Consider the following 19,406-nt stretch of genomic DNA (forward strand, 5'->3'; position numbering starts at 1 on the left):
CTGGCTCTTAAAAATTAGCTATGATTTATTGATAACCTAATTTGTGCTGGTTTTATGTATATCATCTCTAAGCTTCGGATTATTTACACTGTAAAAGAGATGTTTTTAATCTCTATTTTACAAATAAATAAAGTCTAGGTGAGGTTAAAGACTTACCAGGACCACATAGGATTCTAATCCATACCTGTCCCAGCATATTCTCAGCCAGACAACCTCTAAGGTTGGCTTTTAACCTTGAAAAGTTAGGAGGCAGGAGTTCTGTTGTAAGCTGTCCTGGGATCAACTGCAAAACTGCCATCAACTTGCAACTTTCTATATCCTCTTACCTACTGAAACCCTGGAATAGAATTTTAAACTCATAGCTATTCAAATTCAGTGCCCTGATCTTGACTAAATAGAGGCTCTCTGGATTAATTGATTTTTAAATAATTTTATTCATTTATTTTTAGCTGTGCTGGGTCTTTGTTGCTGCTTGGGCTTTTCTCTAGTTGTGGCGAGAGGGGGCTACTCTCTGGTGGCAGGAGGGCTTCTCATTACGGTGGCTTCTCATTGGGGAACACAGGCTCTAGGGCTCTTGGGCTTCTGTAGTTGTGGTTCCTGGGCTCTAGAGCACAGGCTCAGTAGCTGTGGTGTACGGGTTTAGCTGCCCTGCAGCATGTGGGATCCTCCTGGGTCAGAGATTGAACCCCTGTCTCCTGCATTGGCAGGTGGATTCTGTATTCCTGAGCCACCAGGGGAGCCCCAAGGCTTTCTGAATTTAAATAGTCCCTTTTATAGCCTGGACATCTTTTGCAGGAGATGAAAGAACTTTAAAGGGTGGAAACAGACTTTTGGGGATGAATAAGTGGATTTATTGTGTTATTTCTGGATTTGGCCGAGCTGAGTTTCTCCTGTTGCAGAGGAAATGGCTTTCCCTGTTGGGTGATCTGGTTTAATGGATTCAGGGACAACTTCTTCAGCACTTTGCTGGACACTTCGTATATCCTGGGTCAACATTTCTAATTACTGTAACCACTGTGGTTTTTTTTAATAGTTGTTTGTTTTTTGCTTAAAAGTTCATTGTAAGACGGAAGACCGGTAATTTTCATTTTTTAAAATTAATTTTTATATTGGAGGATAATTGCTTTACAATGTTGTATTGGTTTCAGCCATACAACAACTTGAATCCCCTGTCTCTTGAGCCTCCCTCCCACCCAGGAATTTTCATTTGCACACTGCAACATTTTCAGAGGAAGTCTATGAATATTACTAGCAAGAAACAACGACATGGGGCAGGGAGCATAGGTGTTCTGATTCTCATTTAACAGGCAAGAAAAATTGCGGATCATTCATTCAGTTGGCAAGTGATAGGGCCTGGATGGTAACTCAAATGTTTCTACTTCTAATCCTGTGTGCACACTCATTTTACTATAGTTATTTAGGTTTTCTAACTGGAGGGGAAACAACATTGACTTTTAGCATGAATCTAGCTTTTGTGAACAGTTCTGATGGTGGTTTTGAAAAATAAAGAAGAGAACAGCTTATTAAGTTGCACAGTTTGAGGAAAATACCAATAACCATTGCTTTACCTTAAAAAAAAAAAGAGGTCCCAATTTTATGTAAGGTCTTAAAGTTTAGAGTTTGCCATAACAAAAAGTATGGACAAGTGTTTCTTTTCCGTTTTTTTTGTTTTTTGTTTTTTTTAATATTTATGTATCTTTTTGGCTGTCCAGGGTCTTAGTTGTAATCCAGGGGATCTTGGTCTTCACTGAACCACAAGAGATCTTTAGTGGCAGCATGTGGGATCTAGTTCCCTGACCCAGAATGGAACCCGGGCCCCCTGCATTGGGAGCTCAGAGTCTTAGCCGCTGGACTACCAGCGAAGTCCCTGGACAAGTGTTTCTGAGCCAACCACTACTTGATCACTGTTTCTTACAAAGAAGGGGATGGAATTTGGACACATCCCTCTTCTGGGAGCATTGTTTTTTTGCTTGCTTTGCACTTGAGTGATTGCTTCTGATTTCTACAGCTAAATGAAGAAGTTTGTTGATGACTTTCTTTTATGAAGGAAGAAAAATGCTGGAACTTTCCCCTTTGAGTTTGAGGTTTTCAGAGCAAGTATTAACAGATGAGGGGTTCCCAGGTAGCTCAGTGGTAAAGAATCCTCCTGTCCCATTGCAGGAGATGCAGGTTCAATCCCTGGTCAGAAAGAATCCCCTGGAGTAGGAAATGACAACCCACTCCAGTATTCTTACCTGAGAAATCCCATGGACAGAGGAGCCTAGCTGGGTTGCAAAGAGTTGGACATGACTTCGAGACTAAATAAGAACTAACAGATGAACCTAGGTTACTTGAACACCTTGTCTTTTTCCTGAGAGGTAAATTTTTCATTTGGTTTATGCCGAATTCTGCCCCTTTGTGATAACAAGGCAGGTATTCAGAAGCCACAAAGGTAAAGTCTAAAGAATACTTTGAGTTTCCCTAAACAGAGGTGACACAGGAATGACTCACCTAGAGGAGAAGAGCATGGTAGTTGGGTAGTTATTCAGTTCCATGTCACTTAGACCAGTACTTTCTACCTTGGTCACACAAGCAAAGACACAAAGAGCTTTTAAAACATATTGGTGCCCGAGACCCATCACCCCTAGGTTGGGGCGGGGTCTAAGCAAAGGTAGTTTTGAAGTTTCCCCAGTGATGCTAGTATGAAGGTTTGAGAATTTCCAGTTGAGGCTTCCAGTATCTTGTTCAAAACCAGGTGGGATAACCCCAAATGACAGCAGTTCTTCCAGCCAGGACATTACAGATATGTTGGGTAAGGAGTTCATCAGGATAAAATAGACATTTATCTTTTTGTAATGAGAGTTTTTGTGTTGGAGCATAGTTGATGAACATGTTGTGTTGGTTTCAGGTGTATAGGAAAGTCATTCGGTCATACATATAGGTGTACCTGTTCTTTTTCAAATTCTTTTCTCATTCAGGTTATCACAGATAGTGAGGAGAGTTCCCTGTGCCATACAGTAGATCCTTGTTGGTCATCCATTATAAATACAGTAGTGAAAATACGCATTTCTTGAGCACAAGCGTTCTAGGTGCTGGAAATACTTCCAGGAGCAAAAGTGGCCCTGCCTCGGCCTCCAGAATCTTGCTTTCTAGTGGGCAGAGACAAACACACAAACAGGACTGTGGTGTTAAGAAGGAAACACACTGAGTAATTAGGCGTCAAGGAAGGCCTCTAAGAGGAATCATTTTTGCAAAACCTGAAGGAGCAGCTGAACCCAGAGCCTATGGTAAGGCAGAGGGAATAGAGGGTGAAAAAATCCCAAGACAAGGAGAGTGGTGTGTTTGAAGAACAGAAAAGCCTGCAGTCCCTTTCGTTTATCTAGAAAGGGGAGTGGCAGAGAGTGAGCAAGCTCTAGCCTGACATTACTTATAGTTTGCACACATCGCTCAGCATGTCCCTGCCAAACAGCACACACTCTGCAAAGGGAACCCAAAGAGAAGTGTCCCCCAGGAGCCAGGGTACTGTGTGCTGGACACAGGGTTCCACAGGATTAGCCAAAAATTGCTAACTATGAGAAAAAGCTAGGCAGACCTCCATGACACTGAGATAAACTGTGAAAAGGGGTAAATTCAATTATATATTTGCTATCAAGAAGATTTGGCCTAACATTTTAGTCTTTTATCTTGTTACTAGCCATCACTCAAATACAGTCTATCAGTGTGGCAGAACTGGCCTCATTTTGGAAGAAATTCAGTTTTCTGAAGTACTGTTTTTGAGGTTTCTACCCAACCAAATTTTTTGGAAGGTGAGCTGTTTGTCAAATATCTGTAATGTTGGAGAAATCAAATTTGTGCCTATGGTGGTTTAGTCACAAAGTTGTGTCTGAGTCTTGCGACCCTGTGGATTGTAGCCCACCAGGCTCCTCTGTCCATGGGATTTCCCAGGCAAGAATATTGGAGTGGGTTGCCATTTCCTTCTCCAGGGGATTTTCCCGACCTAGGAATCAAACCCCAGTCTCCTGCATTGCAGGCAGATTCTTTAAGGACTGAGAGGCTTAATTTCTATCAATATCTTGTTTAAAGAAACATTGACTCAATTCCTTTGCTTGTTTTCATAAAGATTTCTACTTCAGTTGTGCAGGATATGGGAATTCCCTGGTGGTCCAGTGGTTAGTACTCTGTGATTTCACTGCTGAGGGCCCAAGTTCAATCCCTGATTGGGGAACTAAGATGAGATCCCCCAAGCCATGAAGCGAAGCCAAAAAAAAAAAAAAATGTTCAGGGTTACTAACTGCTTACTGTGTAATGGTAACCAGAGGGAAAAAAAAGCTACACTGATTTATTTTCAGCAAAGCTTTCTAAGGCCTCTCTGCTCTTGAATTTAAAACAATTTTTTTTCAATCATGTAACCTGGAATTAATTTTCCTCGTTGGCATGTTGTTACTCATTTTCTATAAAACAAACCATGGGGTTCAGTGCAGGGAAAACAACTATAATTAATATGTATCCTCAACCAGAATGTCCAAGAATTCCAATAATCCCCTCATGCTTTTACATAAGAGATGGTATGTTACCCTGATAAAATAAAAGTGCTGTAAAAGATGATCTTAATAAGAAAGACAGCCCTTCTGAAGAAATCCATATGAGGCAAGAAAAAAAATTTCAATTTTTTTTTTAAATACAAGACTAAAGTAATTGTTAAAGATTTTATTCCTAGCAATAATACATGAGTTCTGTAAGCTCTTTCCCAGACACAACAGGAAGTGTGAAACCTGGCCGATTATGGAAAGATGGTGACCAAATTATAGTCGTGGCTATAATGAATAAGGAAAAACAAGTCAAGAAATATTCACAGGAAACCTGGTGCAATTTTCTCTTTTTTGAAGCTGAAACAAGACAAGATGGATTTCAATTGCACCAGGATGGATTTCTCCTTGAAATAAGATGCCTGTAATACCTCTAAAACAAACTAGTTGATTAGAAAAATACAAGTCTACAGTTTCCATTAGTCCTTAGGCTCTGTGATATAGAGCATACTTCTTTTTTTAAGTACACCAATCACAGTATCTGTAAGTTAAGTATTAGAAAATTAGTAAAAATAATTAATTAGTGGGTGTTTATTTACTTTACAAAACTTGTCACAAGGCAAAGGACCATGCCTATTTTTTCACTGTTGTATTTCCAGCACCTAGCACTGCGCCTGGCACCTCACAGGTATTCTTTTCTTTTCTTTTTTGGCCGCACCATGAGGCTTGCAGGATCTTAGTTCTCTCACTAGGGATTGGACCCACATACTCTCTGACACGCTGTTTTTGAGTTCTCTACCCAACCAGATGTTCTGGAAGGTGGGATGTTTGTCAGAAATCTGCGTGTGTGTGTGTATGCTCAGCTGTGTCCGACTCTTTGTGACCCCATGGCCTGTAACCCTCCAGGCTCTTCTGTCCGTGGGATTTCCCAGGCAAGAATACTGAAGTGGGTTGCCACTTCCTACCCCAAGGGGTCTCCCTGACCCAGGGATCGAACCCTTGTCTCTTGCATCTCCTGAATTGGCAGGCTGTTTCTTTACCACTGCACCACCCAGGAAGCCCAAATATCTGTAGTGGAGAAATCAAATATAAGCCTGCAGAAGGCTTAATCTCTATGACTTTCACTGCCCTAGGCAGTGAAAGCGTCGAGGCCTAACCACAGGACTACCAGGGAATTCCCATTCACAGATATTCTTTAAATATTTGTTGAATGAATTAATTTCTTAAATAGCAGCTGCACATTATACACTTCATCCCCTCTAACTTGATTTAGAAACTTCTCCAGGACTGCTTATGTTACCCAAAGAAAAGCAGATGGACAAAGAGAGGGAATAAGATGCTCAGGATGTCTTATCAAAGAAAACAGCAAAACCTCTTTGAAGATTAGGACAAGCAACTGTTGTGTTGTTGTTTTTTTTTTCGCCGTGCCATGAAGCATGTGGGATCTTAGTTCCCTGACCAGGGATCAAACCCAGACCCTTGGCAGTGAGAGCATGCAGTCCTAGTCCTTGAACCGCCAGGAAATTCCCAGGACAAGCAACTGTAGAAAATCAAAACAGTGAAAGATTTGAACTGTCAAGTAGGATCATGCTTAGAGGTATATTCCTAACTAAAAGCAGGGGATAAAATAGATACAATTTAGAGACTCTAAGATCTTTCCCTGATTAAGTAGGCCTAAAATAAGAGTCTGAAGAACAGCCGCCTGGCTGAATACATCCTTTGGATGTTTTTATCAGCAGCCTCTAGATTTGAAAACAGTGCTGAACATGCTTTTAATTGATCTTTGAGGTGCTCTAAGCTACAACTGAAAGCCGACCCTCTTTTCTATTTGCTTGAACAAGAGCCTGAAAAGGAAAGCTAAAGAGCTTTCTAGTGATGTCCTTTACCCCTGTTCTAAAAAGTACCTGTATTCTCCATGGAATTCAGGAAATTTCACAACACCTAGGGGCTAATGTGAAGTTAGTTTTTACTCACTACTGAAGGAAATGGCAACCCACTCCAGTATTCTTGCCTGAAAAATCCTCTGGACAGAGGAGCCTGGCAAGTTATAGTCCATGGGGCTGCAGAATCAGACACAACTGAGTAAAGTGGACAAGTATCTAAACTCCTCAAGCTACTACTTATAATTGCGGAAAGATGGAAAACATGTTAGATTCCATAATACAATGGGGCATAAAACATTTTAAGTTATGAATGTACTAAAATGTGTAAAAGATTACAAAAGTATACTCTGTGAAAGAACATTTACTTTAGTGCCTCAACCTGTGAATGAATGTCAAAGAAGATGAATGAAAATATTTTATCTACACACATTTGTTCAGTATTTATTACTAATAATTCATGATTATTTATATGGGAATAACAATCCCTTCTTCTGTAGCCAACACAGTTCCCAGCCTGGTAGACATACATGATGAGGGTATTTCAGTTCAGTTCAGTCACTCAGACGTGTCCAACTCTTTGCGACCCCATGAATCGCAGCACACCAGGCCTCCCTGTCCATCACCAACTCCTGGAGTAAATGCATATAAATTACCCCAAAGTCACCAAACTGGTGAGCTCATTGTGAGAAGTAACAGTGCCACTACAATAATCTTCAAATTAAAAAAATTATTTGCTGCTTAATTGATAAATATAATTAAAATGTATCTATTCCTTTTGCTCAACATGTGTGTATGTATGTATATATGTGTATGTATATATATGTGTGTGTGTGTATATGTATATATATATATATATACATATATGTATATATAAATATTGGAGAAGGCAATGGCATCCCACTCCAGTACTCTTGCCTGGAAAATCCCATGGATGGAGGAGCCTGGTGGGCTGCAGTCCATGGGGTCTCTAAGAGTCGGACACAACTGAGCAACTTCACTTTCACTTTTCACTTTCATGCATTGGAGAAGGAAATGGCACCCCACTCCAGTACTCTTGCCTGGAAAATCCCATGGATGGAGGAGCCTGGTGGGCTGCTGTCTCTGGGGTTGCACAGAGTCAGACATGACTGAAGTGACTGCTAAGTCATACATAAATATATGAATTTAATGATCGTAATACTGTAACAAAGTTGAAAGTTGCTGGTAGGGATTACTTTTTAAAAAACAGCTTTAATGAAATAGTGTTTACCTACCATAAAAATTCATATTTCAGTGGTATTTAGTTGTACAAACATCACCACAATCTAATTTTAGAACATTTTCATTATCCCCCACCCCCCCATAAATATCTATTATCAGTCACTCTTCATTCTTCATCCCTTTCTCCCCAACCCAGCCATAGGTAACCACTAATCCACTTCGTTTCTCCCTTGATTCCTTAATCTGGACATTTCACGTAAATGGAGCTATATATGTGGTCTTTTGTATCTGGCTCTTATCATTCTGCAGAATGTTTTCAAGCTTCTTCCATGGTGTACCAGGTAGCAGTAGTCAATCAATTCTTTTTATGGTTGAATAATTTTCCATTGTATGGATGTAACACTTTGGTTCAGTTCGTCATTTGATGGATATTTGGGTTGTTTCCACTTTGGGGCTATTATGAATAACGTTGCTATGAACATCTGTGTGTAAGTTACACACATGTGTTCATCTCACTGGGGCTTCTGGGTCATATACTAACTATGTTTAACCTTTGGAAGGACTGTTGACCAAAGTGGCTGCACCATTTTTTGAATACTTTCCTACCAGCAATGTATGAGGGTTCTAACTTCTTCTTCACATCCTCACAGACACTGGTTATTGCCAGTCTTTTTTATGATAGCCATCCTAATGGATGTGAAGTCATATTTCATTGTGGTTTTGATTTGCATTTTGTTAATAACTACCAATTATTAGAGTGCATTTTTCATGTGCATATTGGCTGTGGTATATCTTCATCAAAGAAATGTCTATTCAAAAATACTTTGCCTATTTTAAAATTGGATTTTTAAAAAATAGCTGAGTTGTAAGAGATCTTTATATATTCTGGATACTATACCCTTATCAGATGTATGATTTGCAGATATTTTCTGTCATTCTGTAGGTGTCTTTCTTTGCATTTTCTTAATAGTGTCCTTTGAAGCACAGAAGTTTTCTATTTTGACATTCAGTTTATCTATTTTTTTCCTTTGGTTGCTTGTGCAAAAGTTTTTTTATTTTAATGAAGTCCAATTTATATTTTCTTTTATTCTTTATGCTTTTGGTACCATATACATGAAACCATTGCCTAACCCAAGTCCCTGACGATTTACTCCTGTGTTTTCTTCTTAGAGTGCTATAGTGTTACCTCTTACATTGGGGTCTATGATCCTTTTTCATTTATTCTTTTTTGTATTTGGTGTGAGGTAGGGATCCAACTTCATTCTCTAGCATATAGAGTTGCCATTCTCAATTTAAATGTCTTGGCAGTCTTGTTGATAATCAATTAACTATAAATGTAAGATTTTTTTTCTGGACTCTCAATTTTAGTCCATTGATCTATATGTCTATCCTTATGCCAGTACCACACTGTCCAATTTCTGCAATGCTGTAGTAAGTTTTGAAGTCAGAAAGTGAGCATCCTCTAACTTTCTTCTTTCTTTAAGGTTTTTTGACTGTTCTGTGGGAATCACTTCTGTAGGTCTCACTGAAGTAGGGTCTAATCCTTAGTTTTGCCATCTTAGAATCTTGATTTTACCAGTTATTCCCCAAAGTGCACAGTACCAGAGCATTGGTTCATACCCCTCAAACTTGCAAGAAAATGCCAAGTTTGATACACTATATGCATTTTGAGATATTCCTTTCTTGGTAATCTTAACTAAAATGGCTATGCAGGGAATTCTTCCTTACAAGGTGCCAAATTAGTTAATATAAGTTTCCTTAGTAAACTTGGAATTGGAAACTAAAGCTCAGGGAGGGATATAGTATAATAGCAAAGAGTTACAGGCTTTTTAAAGTTTGAATCCTATCTCTGTTACTCAGTGATTGTGTAACCAGGGCAAGATTTTTAACCCTTCCCATCTATAAAATAGGGGAAAATAATCCCTTTCTCATAGAATCACTGTGAATGTAAAATAAAATACAATTATGTAAATAATACTATAACAAAGCTGGAAGTTGCTAGCTTCCTGAGCAACCTTTATAAACCCTTACACAGTGCTTGGGACTAGTTAGATTTCAGTAAATGGTACAGACTGGATACACTTGTAGAATGCTTCATTCAGGGTGTGAAGAACAGCTGTCTGACATAGCACAGCTTCCTAGAGACCTGAAACATTGTGTTTGCAGATATGGGATCTTTGGGGTTTGAAAGACTTTGGGTAGGAATGGAGCCATTTTTAGAGTGGGATACAGGGACCTGGAGAGCGCATTGCTACCACCTGGTTGTGGATATTCCATTGCCTGAGGAACTAGTAAGCGATTATTACTAGATTTAGATGTTGATGATTATTGATTCTTATTCATTTAAATTGCAAAAAGTAGTATTTACTGATGTAGCCTCTAAATCCTCAAATGTAGAGCCATCCTTTGCAATGGTTTTTCTAGAGTGCACATATTCAGACACTTCAGTTATCAAGAATACTACTAAGATTTAAGAAATAAGTAAAAACTAGTTATTGAGCAGTTAAAATAGATGTCACAGAACCTCATGTGCTTAATACACAGGACAGCCCCACAGAAAATCGTTACTCAAAACTTGAAAGTCTAAACTAATAATAGAAGTTTATCTGTGTCTAAGTTCATAGTGCAATAGAATCATTAAAAACAAACAAACAAAAACAGGAAACAAGGTTGTTAGGTAGAAGAATGGAGAAGTGTCAGCCCAGTAGTGAGAAAGGAGACATAAAACAAACAGATGTAAATCTAAAGTAATCATAAAACAGCATTCTAGAGGTAATTTATTATAGAGACATCAGTTCAGTTCAGTTCAGTCGCTCAGTCGTACCCGACCGTTTGCGACCCCATGAATCACAGCACGCCAGGCCTCCCTGTCCATCACCAACTCCCGGAGTTTACCCAAACTCATGTCCATCGAGTCGGTGATGCCATCCAGCCATCTCATCCTCTGTTGTCCCCTTCTCCCCCTGCCCCCAATCCCTCCCAGCATCAGGGTCTTTTCCAATGAGTCAACTCTTCGCATGAGGTGGCCAAAGTATTGGAGTTTCAGCTTCAGCATCTGTCCTTCCAATGAACACCCAGGACTGATCTCCTTCAGAATGGACTGGTTGGATCTCCTTGCAGTCCAAGGGACTCTCAAGAGTCTTCTCCAACACCACAGTTCCAAAGCATCAATTCTTCGGCGCTCAGCTTTCTTCACAGTCCAACTCTCACATCCATACATGACCACTGGAAAAACCATAACTTTGACTAGACGGACCTTTGTTGGCAAAGTAATGTCTCTGCTTTTTAATGTGCTATCTAGGTTGGTCACAACTTTCCTTCCAAGGAGTAGGAAGAATTTCAAATCCTGAAAGATGATGCTTTTGAAGTGCTGCACTCAGTAAGCCAGCAAATTTGGAAAACTCAGCAGTAGCCACAGGACTGGAAAAGGTCAGTTTTCATTCCAATCCCAAAGAAAGGCAATGCAAAAGAATGGTCAAGCTACCGCACAATTGCACTCATCTCACACACTAGTAAAGTAATGCTCAAAATTCTCCAAGCCAGGCTTCAGCAATACGTGAACCGTGAACTTCCAGATGTTCAAGCTGGTTTTAGAAAAGGCAGAGGAACCAGAGATCAAATTGCCAACATCTGCTGGATCATGGAAAAAGCAAGAGAGTTGCAGAAAAACCTCTATTTCTGCTTTATTGACTATGCCAAAGCCTTTGACTGTGTAGATCACAACAAACTATGGAAAATTCTGAAAGAGATGGGAATACCAGACCACCTGACCTGCCTCTTGAGAAACCTGTATGCAGGTCAGGAAGCAACAGTTAGAACTGGACATGGAACAACAGACTGGTTCCAAATAGGAAAAGGAGTACGTCAAAGCTGTATATTGTCACCCTGCTTATTTAACTTATATGCAGAGTACATCATGAGAAACGCTGGGCTGGAAGAAGCACAAGCTGGAATCAAGATTGCTGGCAGAAATATCAATAACCTCAGATATGCAGATGACACGACCCTTATGGCAGAAAGTGAAGAGGAACTAAAAAGCCTCTTGATGAAAGTGAAAGAGGAGAGTGAAAAAGTTGGCTTAAAGCTCAACATTCAGAAAACTAAGATCATGGCATCTGGTCCCATCACTTTGTGGGAAATAGATGGGGAAACAGTGGAAACAGTGTCAGACTTAATTTTTTGGGGTTCCAAAATCACTGCAGATGGTGATTGCAGCCATGAAATTATAGAGACATGCTGCTGCTGCTGCTGCTAAGTCACTTCAGTCGTGTCCGACTCTGTGCGACCCCATAGACGGCAGCCCACCAGGCCCCGCCGTCCCTGGAATTCTCCAGGCAATAGAGACATAGATCTACATAATTTTAAGGGCATTCATTGGTCTTAATAGAATGCAGTAATGGTAATAATGATAAGGATGCTCCTTAATCACCAAGCGTGTATTTTTCAAAGGGCTGTATTCAAGAAAATGTGGGTTTTCTTGGGGAGAGGAGTTCTGTAAAGTAGGTAGAGGTTTCATTTAAAGGGAGTATCTTGCCAGATAAATGAGATGTTACTGGCCTTAGATTTGACTCAGCAGGTAGAATTTGCAAGCTAAAGTGGCATTCAAATAAGTAGTGTAGGGAGCTCAAAGGTGAACTGGTTTTTGTGTATTCTTATCCTAGAGTGTAGTTGTTATTAAGTATCCAGGGGAATCAAAACTGTAATTGTACCTTTTCCCTCAGGAGGGTTTTCTCCCAACCCTTTCAGTATCTCAGCTAAACAACGCTGTGTTGATCTACTCTGGACAGCCTTAATAAAGAGTGAAATTACTTGGCAACTAGCTGTCTGTATACTGCAGCCATTCCATTCTGGTCAGGCATAAACATGCACAGTGACATTGCTCTATCCTTCTTTGTGAAGACACAAATTCAAGATATTTCTGTCAACTTCAAGTGCGGTGCAAGTCACTCAGTCGTGTCCGACTCTTTGCGACGCCATACAGTCCATGGAAGTCTCCAGGTCAGAATACTGAAGTGGGTAGCCTTTCCCTTCTCCAGGGGATCTTCCCAACCCAGGGATCGAACCCTGATGTCCAGCACTGCAGGCGGATTCTTTACCAGCTGAGCCACAAGGGAAGCCCAAGAATACTGGACTGGGTCGTCTATCCCTTCTCAAAGTGAATGTTAAATATCACCCTTCTAGGATGGGAAACGGAACAAACAAGGTGGTGCTGCATATTGCAGGCAGATGATTTACCGACTGAGCTATGAGGGAAGCCCGACTGAACTTGTAACCTTCCGTTATTTTGTCTTCTCTCGTTCAAATATGGATGTTAAAGTTTTAATCCGGTATTAAAGCCAGCTCAGGACCTAAGAGACCCGTAGAATTTTTAGAATCGGAAGGCTTTTAGAAAATGTGTCCACCCTCTTCATTTCACAGAAGGGAAAACCGAGGCCTTGGGACACGTTATGATTTAATGTAGGTCACCCAGTTAATTAGTGACAGAGTAGGAACCCAGGTGTCCCCAGGCCTTCGTAAGCCAGTGGTTTTCTAGTACGCTCCCTAGTCTTGGACCAGTTCCTTCCCCTCTTTGGGGTGGGGGGTGGGGGTGGCGGGCGGGAGAGTCGGAGGAAGTTGTTCTTTCTTTCCCTTCAGAGCTGTGCAATTTAGAACGCGGGCCTGATCATGGGGATGACGAGGTGTCAGCCCGGCTCTCCACCACTTGAGGTGCGCGCGCTCTCTCTAGATGGGGACATGGGGCTGGGTCTCTCCTTAGCCTGGCGCCCCTTTCGCGGTTGGTGCTTAGCACCTGGACTGAATCGCTGTATCATCGCGGCGACACTCTCCTGGCTCCCGATTTTACGGCACAAGCGTGTGCCACCGCCGTCTCAGACCGAAGGGAGAACCTGGGGTTCGAAATCACGACAGTGTCAAGAGGGAGGCTCCGGAAACCCTCCCGGTTCCTCGGAGGACCCCAGCCTGGCGGGGAAATGCCCAGCAAGTGAGTGACCTCGGCGCCGACCCCGCCGCCGGTCAGCTCGCGGCCGGGGTGTGCCTGCCGGGCCTGACGTGGCGGTGAGGCCGCGGGGAGGGGAGAGAACGCCGCGAGGGCGCGGCCTGACGTGGCGGCCGCGGCGGGGCGGCGAGGGGAGCCCGGGCCACTGCACTGCCCCGCGCTCCGGCCAGAGGGCGCCCGGCCCCAACACTTCCCCGCCCCGAGGCCGCCCAGGGCTCCCGGAGTAATCGCACCGGCGATTGGGTCGGCGGCGTGGCGGGGCCATGTTGGAGCCGGGCAGCGACCCCGCCTCCCGCCGCCCTCCACCCCAGGTCAGACCGGGTCGTGTGGGAAGGGGAGCGACAGAGGGGAAGCCTCCCTCCCCGGTCGCCCGGCGCGGCGGGAGCGGCGGCGGGAGCTGCCGCGGCTTCGGCCACCCCTCCGAACCCGGGCCAATCAGCGGCGCGGGCACAAATATGCAAATAGCGCGCCGGTGCTGCCGGAGTGCCGCTCGCAGGGGCTGGTGGGGTCGCGCTGGGGGAGTGAACTGGGCCAATCAGGCGGATGCGTGGCGGCGCGGGGGAGGCGGTGCCCCTTCACTCCTCCCTCCGCTCCCTCCCGGCCCCGCGCTGACAGGGGGGCCTGGCCGCGCCGCCGGTAAGTGCCGCCGCCACCCGTCGCTGCCACCCGCCGCCCCGGGCGTGGGGAGGAAGCCCCGGGGCGCCCCGGGGCAGCGGCCGCTGCTCAACTGGTGGGGAGAGGCGGGGGCGGGTTCTGTCATCCGGGTGGTCGCCTGAGGCCGCCCCCGCCCGGCCAGCCGCGCGTGTCAGTCTCGGTCGAAGCGCGGGGCGGCGGGGGCGCCTCAGTCATGGCGATGCCCGAGAGCCTGCGAGCGGCGGTGAGTACGTGCCGCCACCGCCGCTCGGCCGGGGTGGGGGTTGGGGGGGGTCGGGGCAGGCCGGGCCGCGTCGCGGCCGCCGAGGTGAGGGGCCGGCGCCCGGGGGCGGGCGGACGCCCAGGGAGGCCTGGGAGGGGGCGCTGCCCGCACGTGCGGCCCAGCCCGCCCGCGGCCCGCCCCGCGCCTGTCATGGCTGCGGGCAGCTGCCCCCGCCTCCCAGCCCGCAGACCCCGGGGTCGGGACCGGGTCGCAGAGCCTGTTGCGTCGGATGGAGGTGAGGGCAGGGCGGGCAGGGCGTGGGTTGGCAGGACCCCCCCCCCCCCCCCGCCTTCCCCTCCCCGCTTGAGGTCCGGGCCTCCCCGTCCGCTCCCTTCCCTCCCGAGGGTCGGGCTTCCCTCCATCCTGCAGCTTCTTCCCCCGCCCGCCTGCTTTCTCGCCTCCGTGACTCATGACAAGGCGTCCCGCGCGAGTGCTGGGTGCCCTCGAGCCCGGGACGCCCCCGGAGCTTTCCCAGGCCTGGGCGTCCGGGTTACGACCGCAGTGCTTCTCTATGATACCCCGCCCCGAGGGCCTCTCCACGTCTGCAGCGGGGCCCCGACCCCACCAGCCCCTGTGTGTGTTGGGCCTCCGCCGTGACTGCTGCTTTCTTGGCATCTGGGTGTGGGACGTGATGGGTGGTTCCAGGGCTCTCTCGCGGAGATCCATCCCAAAGCCACGCACGACCCGGAAAGCCTGGGTGTCTGACTGGCCTGTAGCAGTCGCCAGCTCAGAGTGGTTTCTGTTTGTTCCTTTTTTGGTTTTGTTTTGCCCCCTCCCCCGCCCCTTTTCTTAAGGAAAATAAAACTTTTCAGAACAAAGTAGACGAGGTTTTTTTTCTTTTTCCCAATTGTGATTATTTACCAGTGTTACACAGTTACTTTCTTGGAAGACTAAGATTTGACTCTATAGTGACTTTTAGTCAATTTATGTGAAATACTCATAAGTACTTCAGAGCCCCTCCCCATTAAATAAAGTTTATCTTCATGAATGCAATCATTATCACAATTTAATTTCTTAGTTTTGCACTTCTCAGCTTATCCTTTTCTCTGATTTCAGACTCTAGTTTTACTTAAGCATCTATGATCTTGAACAGAATTTTTGTTATTATTTAGCCTAAACTCTGCATAATCGTACAGGTACTTAGAACCATTAGGTTTACAAATACTTGAATGTACCTAAGGGGAACTTGGAGAAGGAAATGGCAACCCACTCCAGTATCCTTGCCTGGAAAATCTCATGGACTGAGAACGGAGGAGCCTGGTGGGCTGCAGTCCATGGGGTCACAAAGAGTTGGGCACGACTGAGTGACTAACAAGGGAAACTTAAGGGAGGATTCCTCTTTTCGGGACGGGGGTTGTTGGGTTTGGTTTTTGGTTTTTGCAATGCAAAAGGATGAATTTAGTGTTTCTTTTATGTTAGATATACAGAACTTGAATTTAAATGTGACTTTTTGCTAACAGGTAGCACAGAGCCTTCCATATGACCAATGTTTGATAAATACTATTTTTGGGTTTCCTGGGTGGCTCAGTTGTAAAGAATCTGCCTTCAATGCAGGAGACTCCAATTCCATCTCTGGGTCAAGAAGATCCCCTGGAGGAGGAAATGGCAACCCATTTCTGTATTCTTGCCTGGGAAATCCCATGGGAAGAGCCTGGCGGGCTACAGTCCATGGGGTCCCAAAAGAGTTGGACATGACCGAGCAACAAAACATTTTTTGTTAAATAATAAAATATTTTTTTATTAAACAACAAAATATTTACTAAATGAAAAATATCTATTGCTACCATGTAGCTTTCAAGATTTTTCTGTTTATATTGCCTTGTTTAGTCACTAAGTGGTGCCTGACTTTTTTGTGACCCACATTGACTGTAGTTCGCCAGGTCCCTCTGTCCATGGGATTTCCCAGGCAAGAATACTGGAGTGGTTTGCCATTTGCTTCTACAGGGGATCTTCCTGACCCAGGGCTCAAACCTGCATCTCCTGCATTATCAGGCAGATTCTTTGCTGCTGTTGTTCTGTTGCTCAATTGTGTCTTATTCATTGTGACCCCATGGACTGCAGCACACCAAGCTTCCTTGTCATTCACTATCTCCTGGAGTTTGCTTAAACTCATGTCCACTGAGGCGGTGATGCCATCCAACCATCTCATCCTCTATTGCCCTCTTCTCCTCCTGCCCTCAATCTTTGCCAGCATCAGGATGTTTTCCAGTGAGTTGGCTCTTCACATCACGTGACCAGAGTATTGGACTTCAGCTTCAGCATCAGTCCTTCCAGTGAATATTCAGGGTTGATTTCCTTCAACCTGGTTTGATCTTGCTGTCTAAGGTGGATTCTTTACCATTGAGCTACCTGGGAAGTCCTTCACGTTAAATAGTTATGGTATACTCCAAAGTCTTGGCAGGTCTCAGTCCTTGGGGAGTTTCCTATAAAATCCACTTCATGTAATATAGACATAAAATGATCTCAGAAAGATCAAAGTAGTTGCCTCCCAGGCTTGCCTCTGGTATCTCTGTCATCCTTGAACAGTTTTAGGATAGTGGGTACTGTAGAGTTTAAAAACAAAAACCGTTGTGATTGATTAACTAGGAGAAAATGGTGTCCTAAGGATATTGGAAATAATATTAGGAAGAAAATATTGTGCTGGTGTAACCAGTAAAGCCTTCTTGTCTTGGATGGCGTGCTGATTGGAGAGACTCAGGACTTTGTCAGTTTACTAGCTGTATAGTTGTAGTCCAGTTAATTAAATGCTGTGAATCTTCATTTTCTCCCATTTAACAAATCTGTAATTCTAAATATCCCAAGATTTTTCTCTGAAATGCAAATTATTCTTGGATTTAAGTTTTCAAAAGGCAGAGGTTTTGAAAGAGATAGTGGTATATTGGTATTTCAGGTAAATTGGCCTTTCTGGGAAACATTTTTAGAATAACCTCAAGTGAGCAAGTATGAATAAAGGTAGGAAAGCAGTGTTCTCAATGGGAAAAGCCCACGACAAGAAAAGATTAATGAAATCATAGCCTTTTCAACTTGGAAATATCTTTAGATACTTCTAACTCCAGACCCTGTATCTAATATGACTGCATGCCTTCCATAAGGCACTGAACTAACTACACCTTGGTAGTTTACCTGTGGAAATAAGATAGACTCGAAGGAGAGGCTTGTGTAAATTTAGGATGGGGAACTGAAGTAGCATTACAGATTTAGAAGTAAAACCTATTGAAGCTTCTACCAATAGTAAAATGAAAATGTTGGATCAGTGATAGAAATGTAATACAAGAAAAAGTCAACTATTACACTTTGACAGCAAAGGGAAAAAAGTCTCAGGTCAAAGTCTAAAAAAGAAAAATGAATATGATTGAAATAATCTACTGGGGAAATTTCATCAGGTGTTAGTATAATGAATAAAAAACATAGCAATGAGAATATAGAAACTTGAGGTGGTTGGTCAGAGTGAAAATGAATTATGAAAACTAATTATGAGAGTGTGTTGTCATAAATGTTTGAAAAACTCTAAAAGCCAAAGACTAATTAGAAGGGATTCATGGAGACTGAGATAGAGTGATTTTATTGTAACCTTTCATATGTTTTGTAGATGTGGTCTTAACATGATTAAGGTGTTTTAGCAAAATATACAGATTTAGCTTTTTTACACTTATCTACTTTGTAAATATAAGTTGCCACATTGCAGTTTTGTAACTGTCGTCTAATACTTTGTGTCTCTTTACTCCTTATTTGGGCTTCACTCCCATACATTCCACCTCTCTGAGTTTTACCAGTCTGTGAATACTCAAGTCAAATTCCACATTGTGTAAAATCATCTCTTATCATCGTAGCCCTTAAGGATTTCTCCTTCCCATGAAATCATAGGATTATTATTTGTCTTACTTTTTTGACATTGTGTAGTTTCCTGGCATTCCTTCTATTGTATTGCCTTTGAATTTGCAAGAATACTTTTTGCTCCTTTCTTTTAGAAGCAGTTGGAAAGTTGAAAGAGTGATGGTGAGAAACCCAAAGGAGGGGAAAGCCACTTTGAGCTGTAATTTGTTTCCTGGACTCCAGGTCATAAACATCCATCTGTCCATTAAGCAGATTTATTAAGTGGTCCTTTTATTTAGTAATTTATTACATGTACTATAATGTGACCTCTGCCTTTCTAGAATATACAGTCTAATAGTGGAAACACATAACGAATAAACAATAAACAAATGTCAAATTTCAACTTAGGATGAATACAGTAAGGAAAGAGAACAGAATGCTATGAGAGGGAAAAATGGAAAAGGTTTTAGTGTCTATGGTCAGAGAAGGCCTCTTAGGTGGTGCTGTGTAAGTCACGACGACAAGACTAAGAAGCCAGGCAGGAGAAGAGATTCCTGGAATGGAGAAAAATACATATGAAGGCGAGAAAACAATTCATATCTTGAAGAAATGAAAGAAGTTCAGGGTAGCAAGAACATAATGGAGGGAGACCATGCAGGATGAAAAGAGAGAGAGGCAGAAAGCAGATCATGCGGGGCCTTGCAGGGCACGTTAAAGACTTTTGGGTTTTACTAAGGACATTTCAGTCATTGAAGATTTTGAAGCAGAGGAGTAATATAATTTTTAAAATATAACTTTCGTTTAGATTGGAGCTAAAGGCAAGAGTGAAAGCAAAGACATTATGCTACTGTCATCATTGAGGGAAAACAATGCTAACTGGAACTGGGGTAGCAGCTATAGAGATGAGGGAATGGAAAAGGTGATATGTGTATATGTATATATAAAATTGGATCTGCTAGAGACAAGGAGATGGGAATGATAGCGAAATTGACAACTTCATGGTGAACTGAATGTAAATGAAAGGTGTCAAAAATGACCTCCAGGTTCCTGGCTTGAGGAATTAGGTGGTGGTAAGATGTACTGAGAAGAAGATG

General features: G+C 43.3%; 1 protein-coding gene across 9 annotated transcripts in view; it reads left to right on the forward strand.

Moving 5' to 3' along the window:
- The window catches only part of CHD9 (chromodomain helicase DNA binding protein 9), a 226,170-nt gene that overhangs the window by 47,836 nt on the left and 158,928 nt on the right, over positions 1 to 19,406 (forward strand). For 6 of the 9 annotated variants that reach the window (XM_070770559.1, XM_070770567.1, XM_070770564.1 and 3 more), the window contains exon 1: positions 14,069 to 14,219. The exons of 1 other annotated variant lie outside the window; for it this stretch is intronic. The gene's annotated coding sequence lies outside the window, so the exon portion shown is untranslated. Of the gene's footprint in view, positions 1 to 13,309; positions 13,569 to 14,068; positions 14,220 to 14,242; positions 14,461 to 19,406 lie in introns of those variants that run through there. 2 more of the 9 variants (XM_070770560.1, XM_070770561.1) reach the window with 2 other exon arrangements.

Source organism: Bos indicus, chromosome 18 (assembly GCF_029378745.1).
Source record: "Bos indicus isolate NIAB-ARS_2022 breed Sahiwal x Tharparkar chromosome 18, NIAB-ARS_B.indTharparkar_mat_pri_1.0, whole genome shotgun sequence".
In the NCBI taxonomy this organism is placed as follows: Eukaryota; Metazoa; Chordata; class Mammalia; order Artiodactyla; family Bovidae; genus Bos; species Bos indicus.